Here is an 18,297-nt window from a genome sequence, read left to right as displayed (position 1 = left end):
TGAAATGAGGGAAACTCAGAGTTTTCCGTTTCACGAAGCGAGGTAACTTAACCCTGAGACAGAGGGGTAACTCTAGCCTGTTTCACAAAGAGGGGTAACTTCAACTCCCGGTCAGTTACCGCAGTAACAGACTCTATGAGTTGAACCTGGTCGGCAGCAGGTTTATCTGAGAAAACCTCGAGTTTCTCTCCATCTCCGCCCTCTTTCAGCCACACACGCTGTTTCATTTCCTCATTCATTCAGTCAGTAAGCGAGCGAGTTTTGGCGTAGAACAGCTTTTATTAACGATCCAGTGGATAAAGGAGCAGCATTACTGCACAGATAATTAAATATTCGTCGGTAAATTGTTATCAGACCGTGCATAAATGTTCTCGCATTTTCGGACAATTATCGGTTTGAGCGGTACCGTTTCGTAATCGTTTCAAGTCCATAATCTACATAAACAACCTAATCCGTCCTTACATTTACATTACCAGCCGCAGTCATGCTCTCACATCCAGCAGATATTGTGTGTTGCGCTGCGGTTCTTTTCAAATGAAAGTTTTTATATAATGTTGGAGATGCAGAACACTACAGTACGACAACTGTATGCAGGACAGTCAGAAAAGTTTTCCTGACTCTGAAACGACTTTAACTCATCATTGTGGACATAAATCTGTCAGAACATCAAGGAGGAGTTCCACAGGATTGCAGGTGAATGATGTAGAGATCTGTTAAATTCATTTTAAATCATATTCTGTTAATGACATTGTGCTGCAGCCTCAGACTGGGATTAGTAATTTTAATTTCTTTTAGGATTTCCCAGTGTGATTGGCTGCATAGATGCACACACATCCACATCACAGCTCCCTCACATCATGAACAGGAAGTCCATTCACAGCATAAATGTGCAGGTAGGCTACAGGTAGACTGACTACTGTTTCTAAATGTTAAAGACTGCATCATAGTTCAACATCTGTCATTCTCTGCACTGTCCAGATCATATGTGATGCTGCATGCATCATTTCTAATGTGGAGGCCACGTGGTCTGGGTCTGTTCATGACTCCAGGATTTATGGAGAGTCTAACCTGAGCAACAGACTGCAGCGTGGTCACCAGCATAAAGATTTTCACAATAGAATTCTCTTGTCTCCCTCCTTTAATATGCTCTGATGTATCCACTATACATTACAGGAGAGTTTGATGGCCTTCTGCTGGGTGACAGGGGTTACCATGCCAACCCAGGCTGATGACCTCATACCCTGACCCTGAACCAGGCCCCCAACAGAACTTCAACCGAACTCACTGCAGGACCAGAGCCCGGGTGGAGATGACCATAGGCCTGCTGAAAGCCCGTTTCCAGAGCCTACGTCTCCTCAGGGTGACCCCTGAGAGGGCCTGTGATGTTACTGTAGCATGTGTTGTTCTTCATAATATTACCACTATTAGAGGAGAGCAACACCCTGCCCTACAAACTGAAGACCCAGATGATGAGCCCATCCACCTGCAGCTATCCAGGACAGCAGAGCAGTCAGAGACACCGTATGCAATAATCACTTTAGAGTTTAAGTCACCATCATCACCACCACAGCAAATAAAGACATGATACACATTTCATTTGCTCTTCTTTATTTCCTACAAATAAAAGATAGTTCAGTTCATGTTCCAGTAGTTAACATAATTCACCTGTGACCATCACCACCTCTAACTTGTGCTCCAGTATTTCAATTTCCAGATCTGCCCTCCTAATCTGTTTTTTGAGTTTTCTCAGCAAATGCAGTTTGTAAATCTGTTTTACTGATAACTGGGAATACATAGAGGACATTAAATTATACAGTTGCACATGAATTCCACAGAATGAAGCTCTGGTGTTTCCTGAACATCCATCTCACTGTGTCAGTCTGTGCAGTGGAAGCTGAGGAACCATCCTGCTGCTGTCCAGCCATGCTCTGTTAAAAAGGATGAGAATGTGCAATACTTCAGTGTAGGCTACAGTGCATCCGGAAAGTATTCACAGCGCGTTACCTTTTCCACATTTTGTTATGTTACAGTCTTATACCAAATCGGATTCAATTCATTTTTTCCCTTAAAATTCTACACACAACACCCCATAATGACAACATGAAAAAAGTTTTTTTGAGATTCTTGAAAATTTATTAAAAATAAAAAACTAAGAGACCACATGTACATAAGTATTCACAGCCTTTGCTTAATACTTTGTTGATGCACCTTTGGCAGCAATTACAGCCTCAAGTCTTTTTGAATATGATGCCACAAGCTTGGCACACCTATCTTTGGGCAGTTTTGCCCATTCCTCTTTGCAACACCTCTCAAGCTCCATCAAGTTGGATGGGGAGCGCCGGTGCACAGCCATTTTCAGATCTCTCCAGAGATGCTCAATTGGATTCAAGTCCGGGCTCTGGCTGGGCCACTCAAGGACATTCACAGAGTTGTCCTGAAGCCACTTCTTTGCTATCTTGGCTGTGTGCTTAGGGTCATTGTCCTGCTGAAAGATGAACCGCCGCCCCAGTTTGAGGTCAAGAGCGCTCTGGAGCAGGTTTTCATCCAGGATGTCTCTGTACATTGCTGCATTCATCTTCCCCTCTATCTTGACTAGTTTCCCAGTTCCTGCTGCTGAAAAACATCCCCACAGCATGATGCTACCGCCACCATGCTTCACTGTAGGGATGGTATTGGCCTGGTGATGAGCAGTGCCTGGTTTCCTCCAAACAAAACGCCTAGCATTCACACCAAAGAGTTCAATCTTTGTCTCATCAGACCAGAGAATTTTTTTGCTGATGGTCTGAGAGTCCTTCAGGTGCCTTTTGGCAAACTCCAGGCGGGCTGCCATGTGCCTTTTACTAAGAAGTGGCTTCCGTCTGGCCACTCTACCAAACAGGCCTGATTTGTGGATTGCTGCAGAGATGGTTGTCCTTCTGGAAGGTTCTCCTCTCTCCACAGAGGAACGCTGGAGCTCTGACAAAGTGACCATGGGGTTCTTAGTCACCTCTCTGACTAAGGCCCTTCTCCCCCGATTGCTCAGTTTAGATGGCCGGCCGGCTCTAGGAAGAGTCCTGGTGGTTCCAAATGTCTTCCATTTACGGATGATGGAGGCCACCGTGCTCATTGGGACCTTCAAAGCAGCAAAAATTTTTCTGTACCCTTCCCCAGACTTGTGCCTCGTCACAATCCTGTTTCGGAGGTCTACAGACAATTCCTTTGACTTCATGCTTGGTTTACGCTCTGACATGCACTGCCAACTGTGGAACCTTATATAGACAGGTGTGTGCCTTTCCAAATCATGTCCAATCAACTGAATTTGCCACAGGTGGACTCCAATTAAGCAGTAGAAGCGTCTCAAGGATGATCAGTGGAAACAGGATGCACATGAGCTCAATTTAGAGCTTCATGGCAAAGGCTGTGAATACTTATGTACATGTAATTTCTTTGTTTTTTATTTTTAATAAATTTGCAAGACTCTCAAAAAAACTTTTTTCATTTTGTCATTATGGGGTGTTATGTGTAGAATTTTAAGGGAAAAAAATAATTGAATCCGATTTGGAATAAGGCTGTAACATAACAAAATGTGGAAAAAGTGAAACGCTGTGAATACTTTCTGGATGCACTGTAAATGTCACACTCTATATTCCACCTAAAATCTGAATGGAAAGAGAACTATCAGTAACACACCTCTGTATAAAACTTAAACTACCATTTGGATAAATGTTTGGAGTGTTGCCTACTTACAGTTACAAGGTCTGTCGTGGTGTGAAGGGGCCAAAAGACAAAAAAAGACACAAAAGAGAACTTTATATATATATATACATATATATATATATATATATATATATATATATATATATACACACACACACACACACACACACACACACATACATACATATATATATATATATATATATATATATGTGTGTGTGTGTGTGTATGTGTGTGTGTGTGTGTGTGTGTGTGTGTGTGTGTGTGTGTGTGTATCCATGACCTTTTATACCACCGTTTTACAGGCATCTGCTTTCTTTCTGTTGGCTGAGCAGAAGTCTATGTTAGTTTAAATAGGCTTAATTATTTAACAGGACATGATATGGATGCAGACATTTAGGCTATGTGGATAAAACAACTGCACAGTCAAACAGCCACTTAATATTTAGGCTACTTTACAATGTAAAACATGATCAACACGAAGTACCTCCATGAAATAATGACGAGGTCTGACCTGTTTGAACAATGTTTTTGTATTTCATCTTAAGCTTCTCCCCCGTGCGCTTCTCCCCCGCGAGTTTTAACCTAAATGAAATAACTTACTAGGCTGCCATTCAGACAGTTATTCCCTGTAATATTATTACGATTACAAAGGACTACATTTAAACTTACGCACTGATCCGGGCTGTTCTCCACGCCGTCTCTCTCTCTTTTGCAGCTGCAGCGGTGTTGCACTTCTTTCTAAAAACGTGTTCAAACTCGCCATATGAGCGCGTTAAAAACTTCCAGTTCAAAAACGCAGCCTTTCGCTTCCCCGTTTCCATGGTGACTCGTCGAATCGGGGTTCCATTGATGCTGTCTTTTCAGAGTTGCGGTGCACGCGCGTAACTCCGGGGCTGAATCCCAAACCGCCCCCTACACACTCCCCCTACACTACCGAGTGTCACTCCAAAAGAAGTCACACTCGGAGCTGTGGAGGGCACCTATTATTGAAGGGGGAGGGTATAAATACGATCGTCAGGAATGGGATGCCCTGTCGCCTCACCGGAAAACGTCATCGCCATGGTAACACAAAGACGCCTACTGTGCATGGCTGTAGCGCTGTGGCACAGGTTGCAACTAACAAGGATCGCTGCTGCTTCCAGAAGACGAAAGCATCCCACTTTTTTTTCACTGACATGTTTTCCAATCCTATTATCTGGCATTTCAAATCCAACAAATGAATGAATGAATAAATGAATTCTGTCAGTTGTGTTCAAATTTTAAGGTGTCAGGGGGTGCACAATTAAATCAAACGTCAGCAGAGAAGAAGATTTGTTTCTTTTGTTTTATCTTTTCACACCACTCTTTTTGTGATGTTCTGTCAGTGTGAAAAAGGCGTGGGAGAAATAATGGACGCATGTGGAACTCACATCAATATGTTGTTTCCTCCTCCATTTCGATGTTGCACTTCCTGAAAAAGTTGTCCAGAGCGATCATCGATGCAGACTTGCTATTTAAGGGCTGAACAGTCCACTCTCCCTCCGCACTACACGGTTTGGGACGGCCCTTAATATGGAGGACCCTCCGCGGGAACGTGCAAACGGAGGGGTAGTGTGTAGGGATAGTGTGTAGGGGTAGTGTGTAGGGGGCGGTTTGGGATTCAGCCCGGGTCAACCTACTCCGAGTTAATTAACCCAACTCATATCAGCCGTTGTGAAACCAAAAACTCAGAGTTTTCTATCTCAGAGTAGATCAACTCAGAGTTGCGGAAGAAACTCAGAGTTTCTTGAACCTGCTTCATGAAACAGGCCCCTGCTCTCTGACCTTAGTTAGTTATCAGCACAGTTATAGTTCCTTGTATAATTCTAGTAATCGCAATTAGCTCGACCTTAGTTTTAGTATTATTTCGCACACAGCATTCCTTCCCAGGTTTTACCTGCTGAGGACTTGTTTGGAGTTTTTTTTGTTTTGTTTTTTTTTTGCTCAACCCCCAGGAACACCGTAGTTTCCTAAAGCCATTTGAGTTTTGTACCTGGGATTTTCCTATTATTGAGAACTGTAGTTCTTGTTGCATGTTTTTAAGAGTTCATATGGACACCAATGGAAATAATTCTTTACATATTTATTTTAAATAACAGTGTCGTTATTCACATAACCATTTCTACAACAAAGATTCAACAACAGCAGATAAAACCAACATAATGTGTAAATAGCAGGGATTCCATTTCCACAGCTTCAGGGTGAGAACAGGAAGGCTGGAACTTACCGTTATTCTCACAGTTGATTAATCTGTTAAGACATTTTGAATGCCTTGATGACATGTTTGGTCTATAAAATATCAGAAAATGGAGAAATAATGTTGAGCAGCCTTTCCTAAGATTACAGATAACCTCCTCAAAAGTCTTATTTAGTCCACAACCCAAAGTTTTCAGTTTACTGTCATTATGTAGCAAAAAACTAATGAAAATGAATTCATTTTAAACAAGCTGCAATTTGCAATTGAAAAACATTCTTTTCTTAATACACTGATCATCATTACAGTTGTTAATAACTTAAAATTATTCAGTTAATGCATTATTACATATCTAATCAACAGTAAAAAAAATGTGATAAGCAAATCAAAAAGGCTGCAGTTTGGGATGTCTAAAGTTTGGCTATTAATTGATAAAAATAAAGCTGTTGATCTTTCAGAGGCTGTTTATGTCCATTGATTCATGTTTACAACACAGTTTAAGCTGCACAATATGGTTCAACTGAAATGAAACCAGTGTAATTAATAATCACACAGAGTTTAAACTGGGTCTCAGTGGTTTTATAAAATCAGTGTTTTCTCTGAGTGACTGTAAAACTTTTAATTGTGTCTCATATGGTGAAACCTCATCATGTTTTTAACATACAAGAGAACACTGTTTTAAATCAGAATCTGTCAGAACACTCACCATCAAATATTTGATTCAAATCATTCAGTCTTGGACACAAGGTGAAATTCAGGAACAGTCAGAAGGTTTCTGCAAGAGAATCTCAAACAGCCAACAGGCTCACAAGGAGGTAGCCCTTTAAGCTGCAGTCAATTCCAGCCAAGTTCAGTACAAAAAAATCGCTAATATTCTATTTGTAAATAAAAATATGACGAGAAATACAGGGAATATTGGACGCGCATCACGAGGTGCATTTCCTCGAAAACGACCTATTCGTGGATTATGTTCCAACTTCAAGACATGTTTTGGACAAAATATTTTACTGGATTGTTTCGTCTGGATGTCCAAGGTTGGATTATGGCCGTTTTTTGTGGAATATTTGCATCTGTGTGTAATAATGAACCTGGAAATGTGAGTCGTGCTGTGTACGTTAAAGCCGTGTATAGAGAACGGATGGATGGATATTCGTTGTTTGTCGGACAAATGTGTTTATATTACCCGCTGTGGTAATCACATCTGAAAGTGGTTTATACCGGCGGATTCATGAGAGTGTAAGCTTTCCATCGGCGTATAGTGTTTGTATAATCGTGTTTGCAGTTTCAGACATTTAGCAAATTGCTTATGCAGATCTCAAAGTGTACCGGGGGCGGAACACTGAAGCGCAACGGGTTAAAAAATCGCAAATGTAGACAGACATGAGAATTTTAAAACAAATAATAACAAACTCCTGTTATCAAAGAATCACATAAACAACCTCCATCACAGTTAGTCAAGATGCTGCTACCAGTCTGTAACCAGCAGGAAGAGGAACAGAGAGAAGAAACTACAGATCAAAGAGGAGACGGAGAGATTCAGGGAGGAGCTGAGCTGTTACTGAACTATAGAAGAGACACAAACTTCCACATTCAACTCACTATCAATAAACATTACTTTGTTCAACATGGTTCTGTTGGATAATTGTGGATTTTGTGTGTTTCTTCTCTACATTTTATCAGGTATGTAACCTCATACAACATGAGAATATTGTGATTAATTTACATCATCTAATGAGATAAGATATACATTATAATGAACTTTACTGTTTCCTCATTGGGGACATTTTCAATAATAACAGTTTTCTCTTCCTTTAGGTGTCAACTGTCAACAACTGAATGCAGAAAAGGATGAAGAGTCCAGTTTAGAAGGCAGCACTGTGACTCTGTCCTGCAAATACACCAAAGGAGCTGCTGATTATTTCTTCTGGTATCGAGAACATCCAGGAAAAGCACCAGAGTTCCTGATCTCTCATTCGCTGTCAGGAGACATAGGATTAAATCCAGTCCCTGGACTGTCTGTTACAGTGAGACAAGAAGAAACAAAAATGGATCTGAAGATCTCCTCTGCTGAAGTGACAGACTCTGCTGTGTACTACTGTGCTGTGCAGCCCACAGTGACAGGAAACAGCAAAACTCTGTACAAAAACCTTTGGAGCAAAGACAACAGAAAACTCCACAACATCCACTAGAGGGAGACACACTCTGTTAAAGTTCTGATTTGTGACTTGTTGGACTGATGACAAAGACAACAGAGAAATGAAGCAGAAAACACAAAACACTCTGATTGGCTGAATTAAGTTTAAAAAATGATGTCAAGAGGTAATGGCCCCGCCCACTGAACTTCAGCTCATCCACTCACATTATTTCTTCCTCATTGTGCTGCAGTGGAAGAACATTGTTCATCTGATGTGTGTCTGACTTTAATAACTCCAAAGACATGTTGCTTTACCTCTTTTTGTTTTCATCTCACTTCATAGGTGAGTTTATGAACACATGAATTTCTCTTTAACCTGCTGTGTTCATGTTCACAGTTGAAATCACTCAATATTCTGTCTTTGTCATCAAGTTGTGTACAATCTAGTTGTGATCTGAGCTCCAGTTGAGCTGTTTGTGTCCACAGAGTAACACTGTACAGGTGACATTTTCCACTGTCTTCTCCTCTCAGCCTCATGGACAATGTGAGTCTGATGGCTTCATTTTCTCTACTTTTTCCAGGACTAAAAGCTGAAGACAAAATCTCTCCTTCACAAGACCAAGTCAGTGGAACAGAAGGAAAATCTGTCTCACTCACATGTAACTATCAGACAGATGATACTTATGTTTACCTTTACTGGTATAAACATCATTCTGACCTCCAGGCTCCTCAGTTTATACTCTGGAAAAGAGCAAAGGGGAGCTCAGCAGAACATATTCCTGATCAGCGATATAGATCCCAAACAACAGATACATCAACTACACTGACCATCAATCAGCTAACCCTGGCAGACACAGCTCTCTACTACTGTGCTCTAGAGACACAGTGATACAAAGTGTAGCAGAGGCTGTACAAAAACCTGAACACAGATATGAGACTCCTCTTCAAAGAGGAGGGAAGTGGTATTGAGAGCACAGCTTCATATCAGATGGATTGTGCTAATTCCTGTTTTCTCACAGTCACTGTGGTTACAGCTGCTGATGAAACACTGTGGGAGGATTGACAGGAGCAGAAGATGCAACATCAACCAAAATCACACCACAATAAGATTCAAACACATCATAGAATGTAAAAGAAAAGAGAAATTCATATTAAATCAGAACAAGATTCGTCAGGAGAATTGTTGAGCTTATTGGCCGTACTCGACATTGTGTTCAGAGGTCAGCAAACACTGCACATCATCACAAACACACCATCTCTTCTGTGATGCATGGTGGTGGCAGCATCATGTTGTGAGAATGCTTCTTAGCGGCACGTCTTTAATGCCTTGTAAAAGTAAGGAGGCTAAAGTGAAAACAAAGCATCAGGAAATTCTCGCAGACAACCAGCAACCTGGTTTTCCTCGAGCTGAAAACTTGCAGAGAAAGTCAGTGAACAAAGCAAACAGCCAAAGCTTCACAGAAATCGTTGACAGACAAAAAAGTGAATGTTTTGGCTGGACTTAACAAGTGCTGGACTTCCCACAATCCCTCTTTCAGCGTTTTCACCCCCTGGGATAAGTTCTTTCTGTCCTGAACTGTGCAGCTGCCATACCATACTGTTGCACCAAGACAGAGGATGCTTCCTATTGTAGCCCTGTAGAAGTTTTCCAGGAGCTGAGGGCAGAGACCAGCATGCTTCAGCTTCCTAAGGAAGAAGAGTCTTTGTTGAGCCTTCTTCACTAGGTGAGCTGTGTTCAGGGACCAGGTCAGGTCAGATGTAATGTGGACGCCCAGGAACTTGATGTTGTCAACAAGCTCAACCCCTTCCCCTTGAATGAGGAGAGGAGCTGCTCTGTCCTCCTGGACCTCCTGTAGTCCACCATGACCTCCTGTAGTCCACCATGACCTCCTTGGTCTTGTTGGTGTTCAGAACAAGGTTGTTATCTGACCACCACTGAATAAGGTGCTCTCTGTAGTGGGTCTCATCATTGTCCAATATGAGACTCACTCCAGTTCCTGTCAACTTTGGCAGCAAACAACAGACAAAAAAGGCTTTTCTGGTCCCGCCCACTGATGCTCAGCACAGCCAATCAGATTCTTTCTCTGTGAACAGCAGAAATGTTTAAGAGAATCAAAGCACAGCAGAACTGATGAATGGAAAAATATCCAACTTTTTTTTTGAGGGTTCTTACCCTTACCCTGGAAATTCTGTCTATGCTGATAACTTTCTCAAATGTCCAAAAACAAAACCATTCATTCTTTCATTAATATTTTATCAAACCACAGCATGCTCTGTAATGTATCCATTCATACATAAAAGTCACTGCTGCAAATATCTGGAAAAATCTCACTTTTTAAGAACTTCATGTGACAGAAAAACATTCTTACTTTTGGATCTGAATTTGTAAAACATTTTTGTGTGATGGAGCTCAGCATTCAGGACTGATTAACTGCAACTAATAAACTGTGACTGTTTTGTGACAGCTCGTCTGTTTGAGAGAAAGAAAAGCTCTAAGTGTCATTAGATCCAGACCAGTTCTGTCTCACTGTTGGAGATCATTGATCATTATCAGTAATTAAAGGCATTATGGAGGATGTTTTTTTTTTTGGTTAATTTGTCTGATTCACATAAAATGAATATACTGACCTTTAGTGGACTTGTATGTATGGTTTCTAAAAGAATAAAAAATAAAAAATAAATAACTGTGGACATGGCTGGACCTGAAAAACATCAGCCAATCAATGCGCTCGGATCGAGGCGTTTGGTTTGCTCCCGTTCCTGTCAATCAAAAATCTTCCGGCTCAGGCCTAGTTACGTAGATTACGTACGCCTTGGACTTACGTGTTTTCTGTATGTGTTGCTTTGGTATAGCTTCGTAGTTAGCTGGGGACTTGTTTTGCTCATCTTTTTTTACATAATGGCAGATAAAGATCCAGGGGGACCCAGCCGTAAAAGAAAGTCATATTTTGAGGTCAGAGAAAATAAAAGACAACTGGATCGCGAGAATGCAAAAACAAAAGTGATTATTGGCGAGTCATTTGGGCGATGGCGTCAGCTCAAGCAACAAATGGACCTAAAGACAGATGCCTTGGTTGCTAAATTCCTTCTGGACAGGTAAAATGTATTATTGTATTATACTGCGGCTGTAGGCAACTTCACGAGTCCTACGATAGTTTCTGGAGGGGGGCATTTCTTCATAAATGTTTAGAGGGGAGAGGTTAGAGGGGGATGAGGGAGAGGTTGTATGTGCGCATGCGCATGCTACATTCAAAGTCGTAGGAAATTAAATCTGCTCTAATGCCTTTAATGAAATTATTTCCCCTGTGCATGAATGTGTTCATTCCCATCTTCTTTTTTATATGGAACCTGATGCTGTCTGATGTTGCCTTATTTAATCAACTCAGAGGGAAGATTCCCACAAACAATTGGAAGCAACAAATAAACTTCTGTTCCTGCTAATGTTCTGAGGACTTTGCATCGCCTCACTGAACTAAAGTTCAAGTTTCTAACAGCAGCAAGGAAGGTTCTTAAAGGAACAGCAGCTTGTTGGAGGATTTTTTGTTTCAAATCGTCAGGACAAACACAGTTATGTTTCTATGTTTTCTCTGCTCATAGAACAGCAGGTTCAAAATACCTGTACCTTTCCTTCATTTGGATGATTCAACGTCATGACAAAACTGTGATGAAACAACCCGATTCTTCAGTGACATGAGAGGAGGAACATGTTGAGGGAGGAGCAACTCTGTCAAAGAGCAGAACAGAAAAGGACTCCCACTGTCACATACATTCAGTCTGTAAACCAAACATAACAGATAGTGTGTGGAAGATGCTGTCACTGCATTACTGTGTCATGTTTCCTTTGTTTGTGATCACACTGAAAGGTAGGTTAAAGCAGGAAGAAGAAATGTCTGGAAAGGATTTGATTGTTGGAAATCAGTGGACAAAGCATTCACATTTCAATATGGTCTTTAACAACATTTATCTCCTCTTTTAGGTGTCAACTGTCAACAACTGACTGCAGTGAAGGATGAAGAGTCCAGTTTAGAAGGCAGCACTGTGACTCTGACCTACACATACTCTAGACAAGCTACTGGTGGTGATCGTTTTTTCTGGTATCGACAACATCCAGAAAAGCGTCCCGAGTTCCTCATCTTTCACACAGTCGCACACAATGAAACAAAAGCTGGACTATCTGCTGCTGTGAGTGATGATAACAAACAAATCAGTATGAAGATCTCCTCTGCTGCAGTGTCAGACTCTGCTGTGTACTACTGTGCTCTGAGGCCCACAGTGACAGGAAACAGTAAAACTCTGTACAAAAACCTTTGGAGCAAAGACAACAGAAAACTCCACAACATCCACTAGAGGGAGACACACTCTGTTAAAGCTCTGATTTGTGACTTGTTGGACTGATGACAAAGACAACAGAGAAATGAAGCAGGAAAGATCAGAGACAGAAACCTTAAAAAATTCAAACTTAAACCTGGCTCCTCCTAATTGTTTTGTTTCTTTGAGTGTCATTTAATTGTTCACTTTATCTCCCCCTCTTGTGTGATGTAAAGTAGAATATCCCTGGCATTTTCCTCTTTGTTGTATTTTTGTGTAAAATTGCAAATAAAATTGATTTTTTAAAAAAAGATCAGAGACAGAGCTGCTGTGGAAACACAAAACACTTTGATTCCCTGAGTTGAACTGAAAAAATGATGTCAAGACGTAATGGCCCCGCCCACTGAACTTCAGCTCATCCACTCACATTATTTCTTCCTCATTGTGCTGCAGTGGAAGAACATTGTTCATCTGATGTGTGTTTGACTTTAATAACTCCAAAGACATGTTGCTTTACCTCTTTTTGTTTTCATCTCACTTCATAGGTGAGTTTATGAACACATGAATTTCTCTTTAACCTGCTGTGTTCATGTTCACAGTTGAAATCACTCAATATTCTGTCTTTGTCATCAAGTTCTGTACAATCTAGTTGTGATCTGAGCTCCAGTTGAGCTGTTTGTGTCCACAGAGTAACACTGTACAGGTGACATTTTCCACTGTCTTCTCCTCTCAGCCTCATGGACAATGTGAGTCTGATGGCTTCATTTTCTCTACTTTTTCCAGGACTAAAAGCTGAAGACACAATCTCTCCTGAACAAAGTGAAGTCAGTGGAACAGAAGAAGAATCTGTCACACTCAGGTGTAACTATCAGACAGAGTATGATTATCCTATCCTTTACTGGGACAAACATCATTCTGACCTTCAGGCTCCTCAGTTCATACTCTATAAAGGAGGAAAGTCAATCTCAGATGAAAATATTCCTGATAGTCGATATGAATCCCAAACAACAGATACATCAACTACATTGACCATCAATCAGCTAACCCTGGCAGACACAGCTCTCTACTACTGTGTTCTAGACACACAGTGATACAAAGTGTAGCAGAGGCTGTACAAAAACCTGAACACAGATATGAGACTCCTCTTCAAAGAGGAGGGAAGTGGTATTGAGAGCACAGCTTCATATCAGATGGATTGTGCTAATTCCTGTTTTCTCACAGTCACTGTGGTTACAGCTGCTGATGAAACACTGTGGGAGGATTGACAGGAGCATGAGATCCAACATCAACCAAAATCACATCACAAGAAAGTTTGAACATAACAAAAATAAATAAAAGAAAAGAGAAAGTTTGACAAAACCAAGAGATGAGAAAAAGTCAGATTTCTGTAAATCTGAACAATATTCACCAGGAGGACAACATTCTCTCTGACTCATCACATGTCCTGTTCACAGAGTATGTTCTGTTCAATTCAGACAGGAGGTACAGAGTCCTGCTATGCAGGTTCAACCTTTTAAAAAACTCTTTTTATCCCCCTCTCAATAAAGTTCATCAATGAGCATTTAGGTGCAGCTACCCAAAGGAAGTCGCTAAATGTTGTGCACATAGGGATGTATGAGTGTATTTTAGATTTTTTCGTTATATTGTTTTAAATTATTTAAACTTATTTATTAATTGCCATGTATCTTATATATTTTAGCAGTATGTGCTCTTTATTATGTGTTGCCTTTGTTGAAAACAAATTTCTCCCACAGAAGACCTTGACCTTGATGATCACAGTAGTAGAAAAAAAAGGGAGGGAGGGGAAAGGAAAGGAAAAAGGGGGAAGGAAATAAAGGAAAAAAGAAGAAAAAGGAGAGAAAAAAGATAGAAAGAAAAAAGGGGAAAGGAGAGAAGGGGAAAGAGAAGGGAAGAGGAGAAAAAAGAGAAGGAGAAAGAGGGAAAGAGAGGGAGAGAAAGGGGAAAAAAGAAAAAAGAAAGAGCAAGACAGACAAATAAACAAACACATCTCGAAAAGGCTATCTGGCCTCATTGGCACCGAGTTGGTGGCACCTGTTTTAGAATTCATTGAGGATTGGGGGGTGAGGGAACAAAGGAGCATGTCTGTCCTGTGTGTGTGTGTGGGGGGGGGGGGGGGGGGGGGATGTGTGTTTATGTGTAAATGTGTGCACACTTATGTATTTCATTGTAAATTGTGTTTATATATGTATGTGTTTATGGACCCCTCGAAAACGAGATGCTACATCTCAAGGGGCATTCCATTAATAAACTTCAAACTTCAAACTTCAAACTTCAGTACAACCAGACAAAGCATGAGCCATATTTCAGAGAATAGTTTAAACTCCAGTGTCCAGATGTGCAAGACAGCTTGAGATTGATCCACACAGGCTCAATGCTGTAACTGCAGCCAAATGTGCATCTAATTACTGACTCAAAGCAGATTAATGCTAATCCAGCTGTCTGTGGGTCAACTCAGGTCTGACTTACTGACTTCTTCAGGTCTAGTCTGAGAGGACACAGAATAATGGTCCAGATTAAGACTTGGTGCTGAAAACAGAAACAGCCAGAAGATACATCTGACTGATTCTGCTGAGTACCACAGCTCACAGAAACATGAAACACCAAACTCAACCTGACATTCAAGTTTGATACGACTTAACTGTCATGTAAAAGCAGCTCTCTGCTAATGTTGGATTAAAACATTGACCTGCCTTGAGACTAACCATAAGGATCATTCCAGAATTGGAGGACATTTTACATCCATCCATCCGTACTCTATACACCACTTTATCCTCATTAGGGTCACGGGGGGTGCTGGAGTCTATCCCAGCTGACTCAGGCAAAGGCAGGGGACACCCTGGACAGGTCGCCAGTCTGTCACAGGGCGACATATACAGACAAACAATCACACCTATGGGCAATTTAGAGTCATCAATTAACCTCAGCATATTTTTTTGGACTGTGGGAGGAAGCCGGAGTACCCGGAGAAAACCCACGCATGCTCAGGGAGAACATCAAAACTCCATGCAGAAAGATCCCAGGCTCACCCCGGGATTTGAACCAGGGATGTTCTTGCTGCAAGGTGAAAGTGCTAACCACTTACCCCACTGTACAGCCCTTTTCATTTTACATCCCACACATCAAATTTCAAATAATCCATGTACAAAATACTAAAACATGCAGTTGTTGTGGAAATGACCAAATCTGAAAAACTAGGAGAAAAAAATGAAAAGAATGTTTGAAAGTATTTTCAAAACTACCTGTAGCGGTACTACGTTATGATTTATTGCTCTCGTTATTAATAATTGGGGCACCACCCTAGATCTCTAGGGAAAAAATTAATATTAATTAAAAAATTAATATTCATAAAAATTTTGATCAATCTCATATCAAAAAGTCTTGAATCCTCGTTTAAATTGACCACATTCTACACAAAGAAACACAAGACTGTAATTTGATCTATAATGAGGTATTTATTAACTATTCTATGAAAATAATGACAAGTGAACTATGTACAAGGTAGATATGGTGTGTGTGTGTGTGCGTGCAGGACTACGTGTGTGTGTGGAATGTGGGAGTGTGTGTGTGGTGTGTGTGCATGTGTGAGGGATGTGGAAGTAGGTGTGAGAGAGAAGGAAATATGGTGAGGATTAGCCAGAGCTAACCTGACGAGGTAATCGGTAATTTGGATTAAGAATTCTAATGATTTGTAAAAGAATAAATTGATTAAATGAATTAATTGACCAAGCGGTTAGTACATCACCCATAGAATGGAATCAGAGCAAACTCAGCTGGAGTTATTGAAGTGAACCGTCATGGGGCTGGGACTTGCGAGGCCTTCAGATTATGCACACGGTCTGGACCTGCGGGTTCGGAGCGGTGCGTCGTCGTCGTTGTGGCCGCCTGGATGTCCTGCCGCGGGTTGATCGGTTCTGTGCACATGGACCTGGTTCGACAGGTCTCAGTTGAGTGTTGCTTGGCTTAAAAATGATGGTTCTCAGGCTTTAGCCAAGAAAAACGGGTGTTGATGAAAAACGGTCGAAATTAAGAAAAATAAATGCTGGTTCTGAATCGGTTCTTCAGATTAAAACGAATAACGAGCAAAATGTCTCCTTAAGTTACAAAAATGTTAAAAGATAAATAGTTAACAAACTTAGATGGTGAGGGAATTTCAAAGATAGGAAAAACGCGCTTTAGGTAAGAAAATAATGGGAATCTCTGTTATGGATTCCTCAGGTGAAGAAAGGGAAGTGAAGCGGGCAAGAGAGTAAGAGCGGTAAGAGAGCGATGATGTGGGCTACGGCTGACTTTATCTGTGGGTCCAGCTCAGGGGAGGACCTGGGCGGAGAGAGAGAACTTTTAGGCGCGAGTCTGGTGGAATTTGGAATCTCTTTGTTCTCACAAAATAGAGAAGAAAGAGGAGTCCAGAATGGATTAAAATATGATATTAAACGCGCAAAACACGATCTGTCTATCTCTCCACCATATTTCAGTTGTGTGAAAGAGACAGGCATGTTCCTAAATGTGTAGATTAATACATATGTTCATATTATGTGAATCATTTCATTCATAACTATATGTTTATGTTTATGACATTAAAAATATGTATCACAGTGAGAATATAACAACAAGTCAGAGATTTGGTAACAGGTAAATACAATGGTCATCATTCAACCTAAATGGAGAGGAAATTCAGAGGTTAATACTGGAATTCAGTCCAAAATCCTGTGGGAGAGATCAATTAACCAGGCATTTCGATATCTTGGCTTCTGTCAAAGATATTAACGTCAATTTTGGATATGATGTACAACATAATCTCAGTATAACTTTGGTAATCAGGAAAGAATAAAATAAATTTTAGAAATATGAACTTTGAAGTAATTAGTCTCTTCAGTTAAAGAGTGTGTCTCTCTCTGTTCCAGCCTCCTGCCATAAAGTTTTACGACTTGTTATCTGATCTGTGGAATGCAGAGACGTCTCCGGCTGAGGGTCTCCTAAAGCTGAAAAGGGATTTTAGCATGAAAGTTCATTAAACAAACATCCATAGCATATAATTGAAAGTCATTGTCTTTTAAAAAGAAAAAGTTATTCCAGGGGTTTAAATGTTCACAGGAGCTCCATCCTTCTGTGAATGAAAACCTACAGAAATACAAATGTCTCAATCCTCCTATAGAGATGGGTGTTGGTCAGTGCTGGAGAGAGGGAGAGCTTATCTGAGTTTTGATCAGCTCAGAAATTCCAGGGCCTTTGCAGTCTTGCTACATACCAAATAAGTCTGGAGTTCCCCCTAAAATGTCATTTTTCTCATGTCCCACTCCTCTGATGACCAAATTAAAACCGTTAAAATGAAATGTAAATTTAATTGTGGGAGCATTATTTTAATCAACATAAAATTTTAAGTAATTATTATTATGCGTAGAATGTGTGTCCCACAAAAACCTTGTTAACAGAACCTTTTTAGCTGGTAGAAGAAGAAGAAAACAGTAAATGACTTGAATTGGCATCATCAGTAGACAACAGTTTTCCTAAACAATAGGTAGAGTAAAGCTACGTTCTCTCTTCTATTTTTCATATTTTCATGACGCTGTCAGCCTTTACTGAATGTTTCACTCGACCTCATGCATCCCTGTTATGCATATTATCAGGATAAAACTAATTCTTTTTATTTTTTTCTTGACTTTATTCCATCAGTGAGTTTGTCCCCTTGGTCAGCAGTGACAGCTAGTTCATAATATCTAACTTCTACTCTCAAGAAAAAGCTAACATTAGCATGGATTAGCAACTCTGTTACTGTGATTAGAGTAGGGCTAGCAAACACAACAAATAAAACATGGGAAAAAAAAGATGGTTAAGCTGAGCCATTCAAGCCTTATATAGTTTATTACCTGAATATGCAGCAGAACATAGTAAAAGAGAATTTTTCAGAAATTTTGAAGCCCAAATG

General features: G+C 40.5%; 1 long non-coding RNA gene across 1 annotated transcript; it reads right to left on the bottom strand.

Annotated features, from left to right (window-relative positions):
• Positions 1 to 1,591: 1,591 nt before the first annotated feature.
• On the bottom strand, positions 1,592 to 5,320 carry LOC127535380 (uncharacterized). The gene is made up of 2 exons (XR_007944216.1): positions 4,369 to 5,320; positions 1,592 to 1,928 (listed from the first exon to the last, which is right to left on the bottom strand). It is a non-coding gene; the product is annotated as an uncharacterized LOC127535380 (long non-coding RNA).
• Positions 5,321 to 18,297: the final 12,977 nt, after the last annotated feature.

The sequence above is a fragment of the Acanthochromis polyacanthus genome, chromosome 9, assembly GCF_021347895.1.
Source record: "Acanthochromis polyacanthus isolate Apoly-LR-REF ecotype Palm Island chromosome 9, KAUST_Apoly_ChrSc, whole genome shotgun sequence".
NCBI lineage: Eukaryota > Metazoa > Chordata > Actinopteri > Pomacentridae > Acanthochromis > Acanthochromis polyacanthus.
This window is presented reverse-complemented; position numbering and strand designations above follow the sequence as displayed.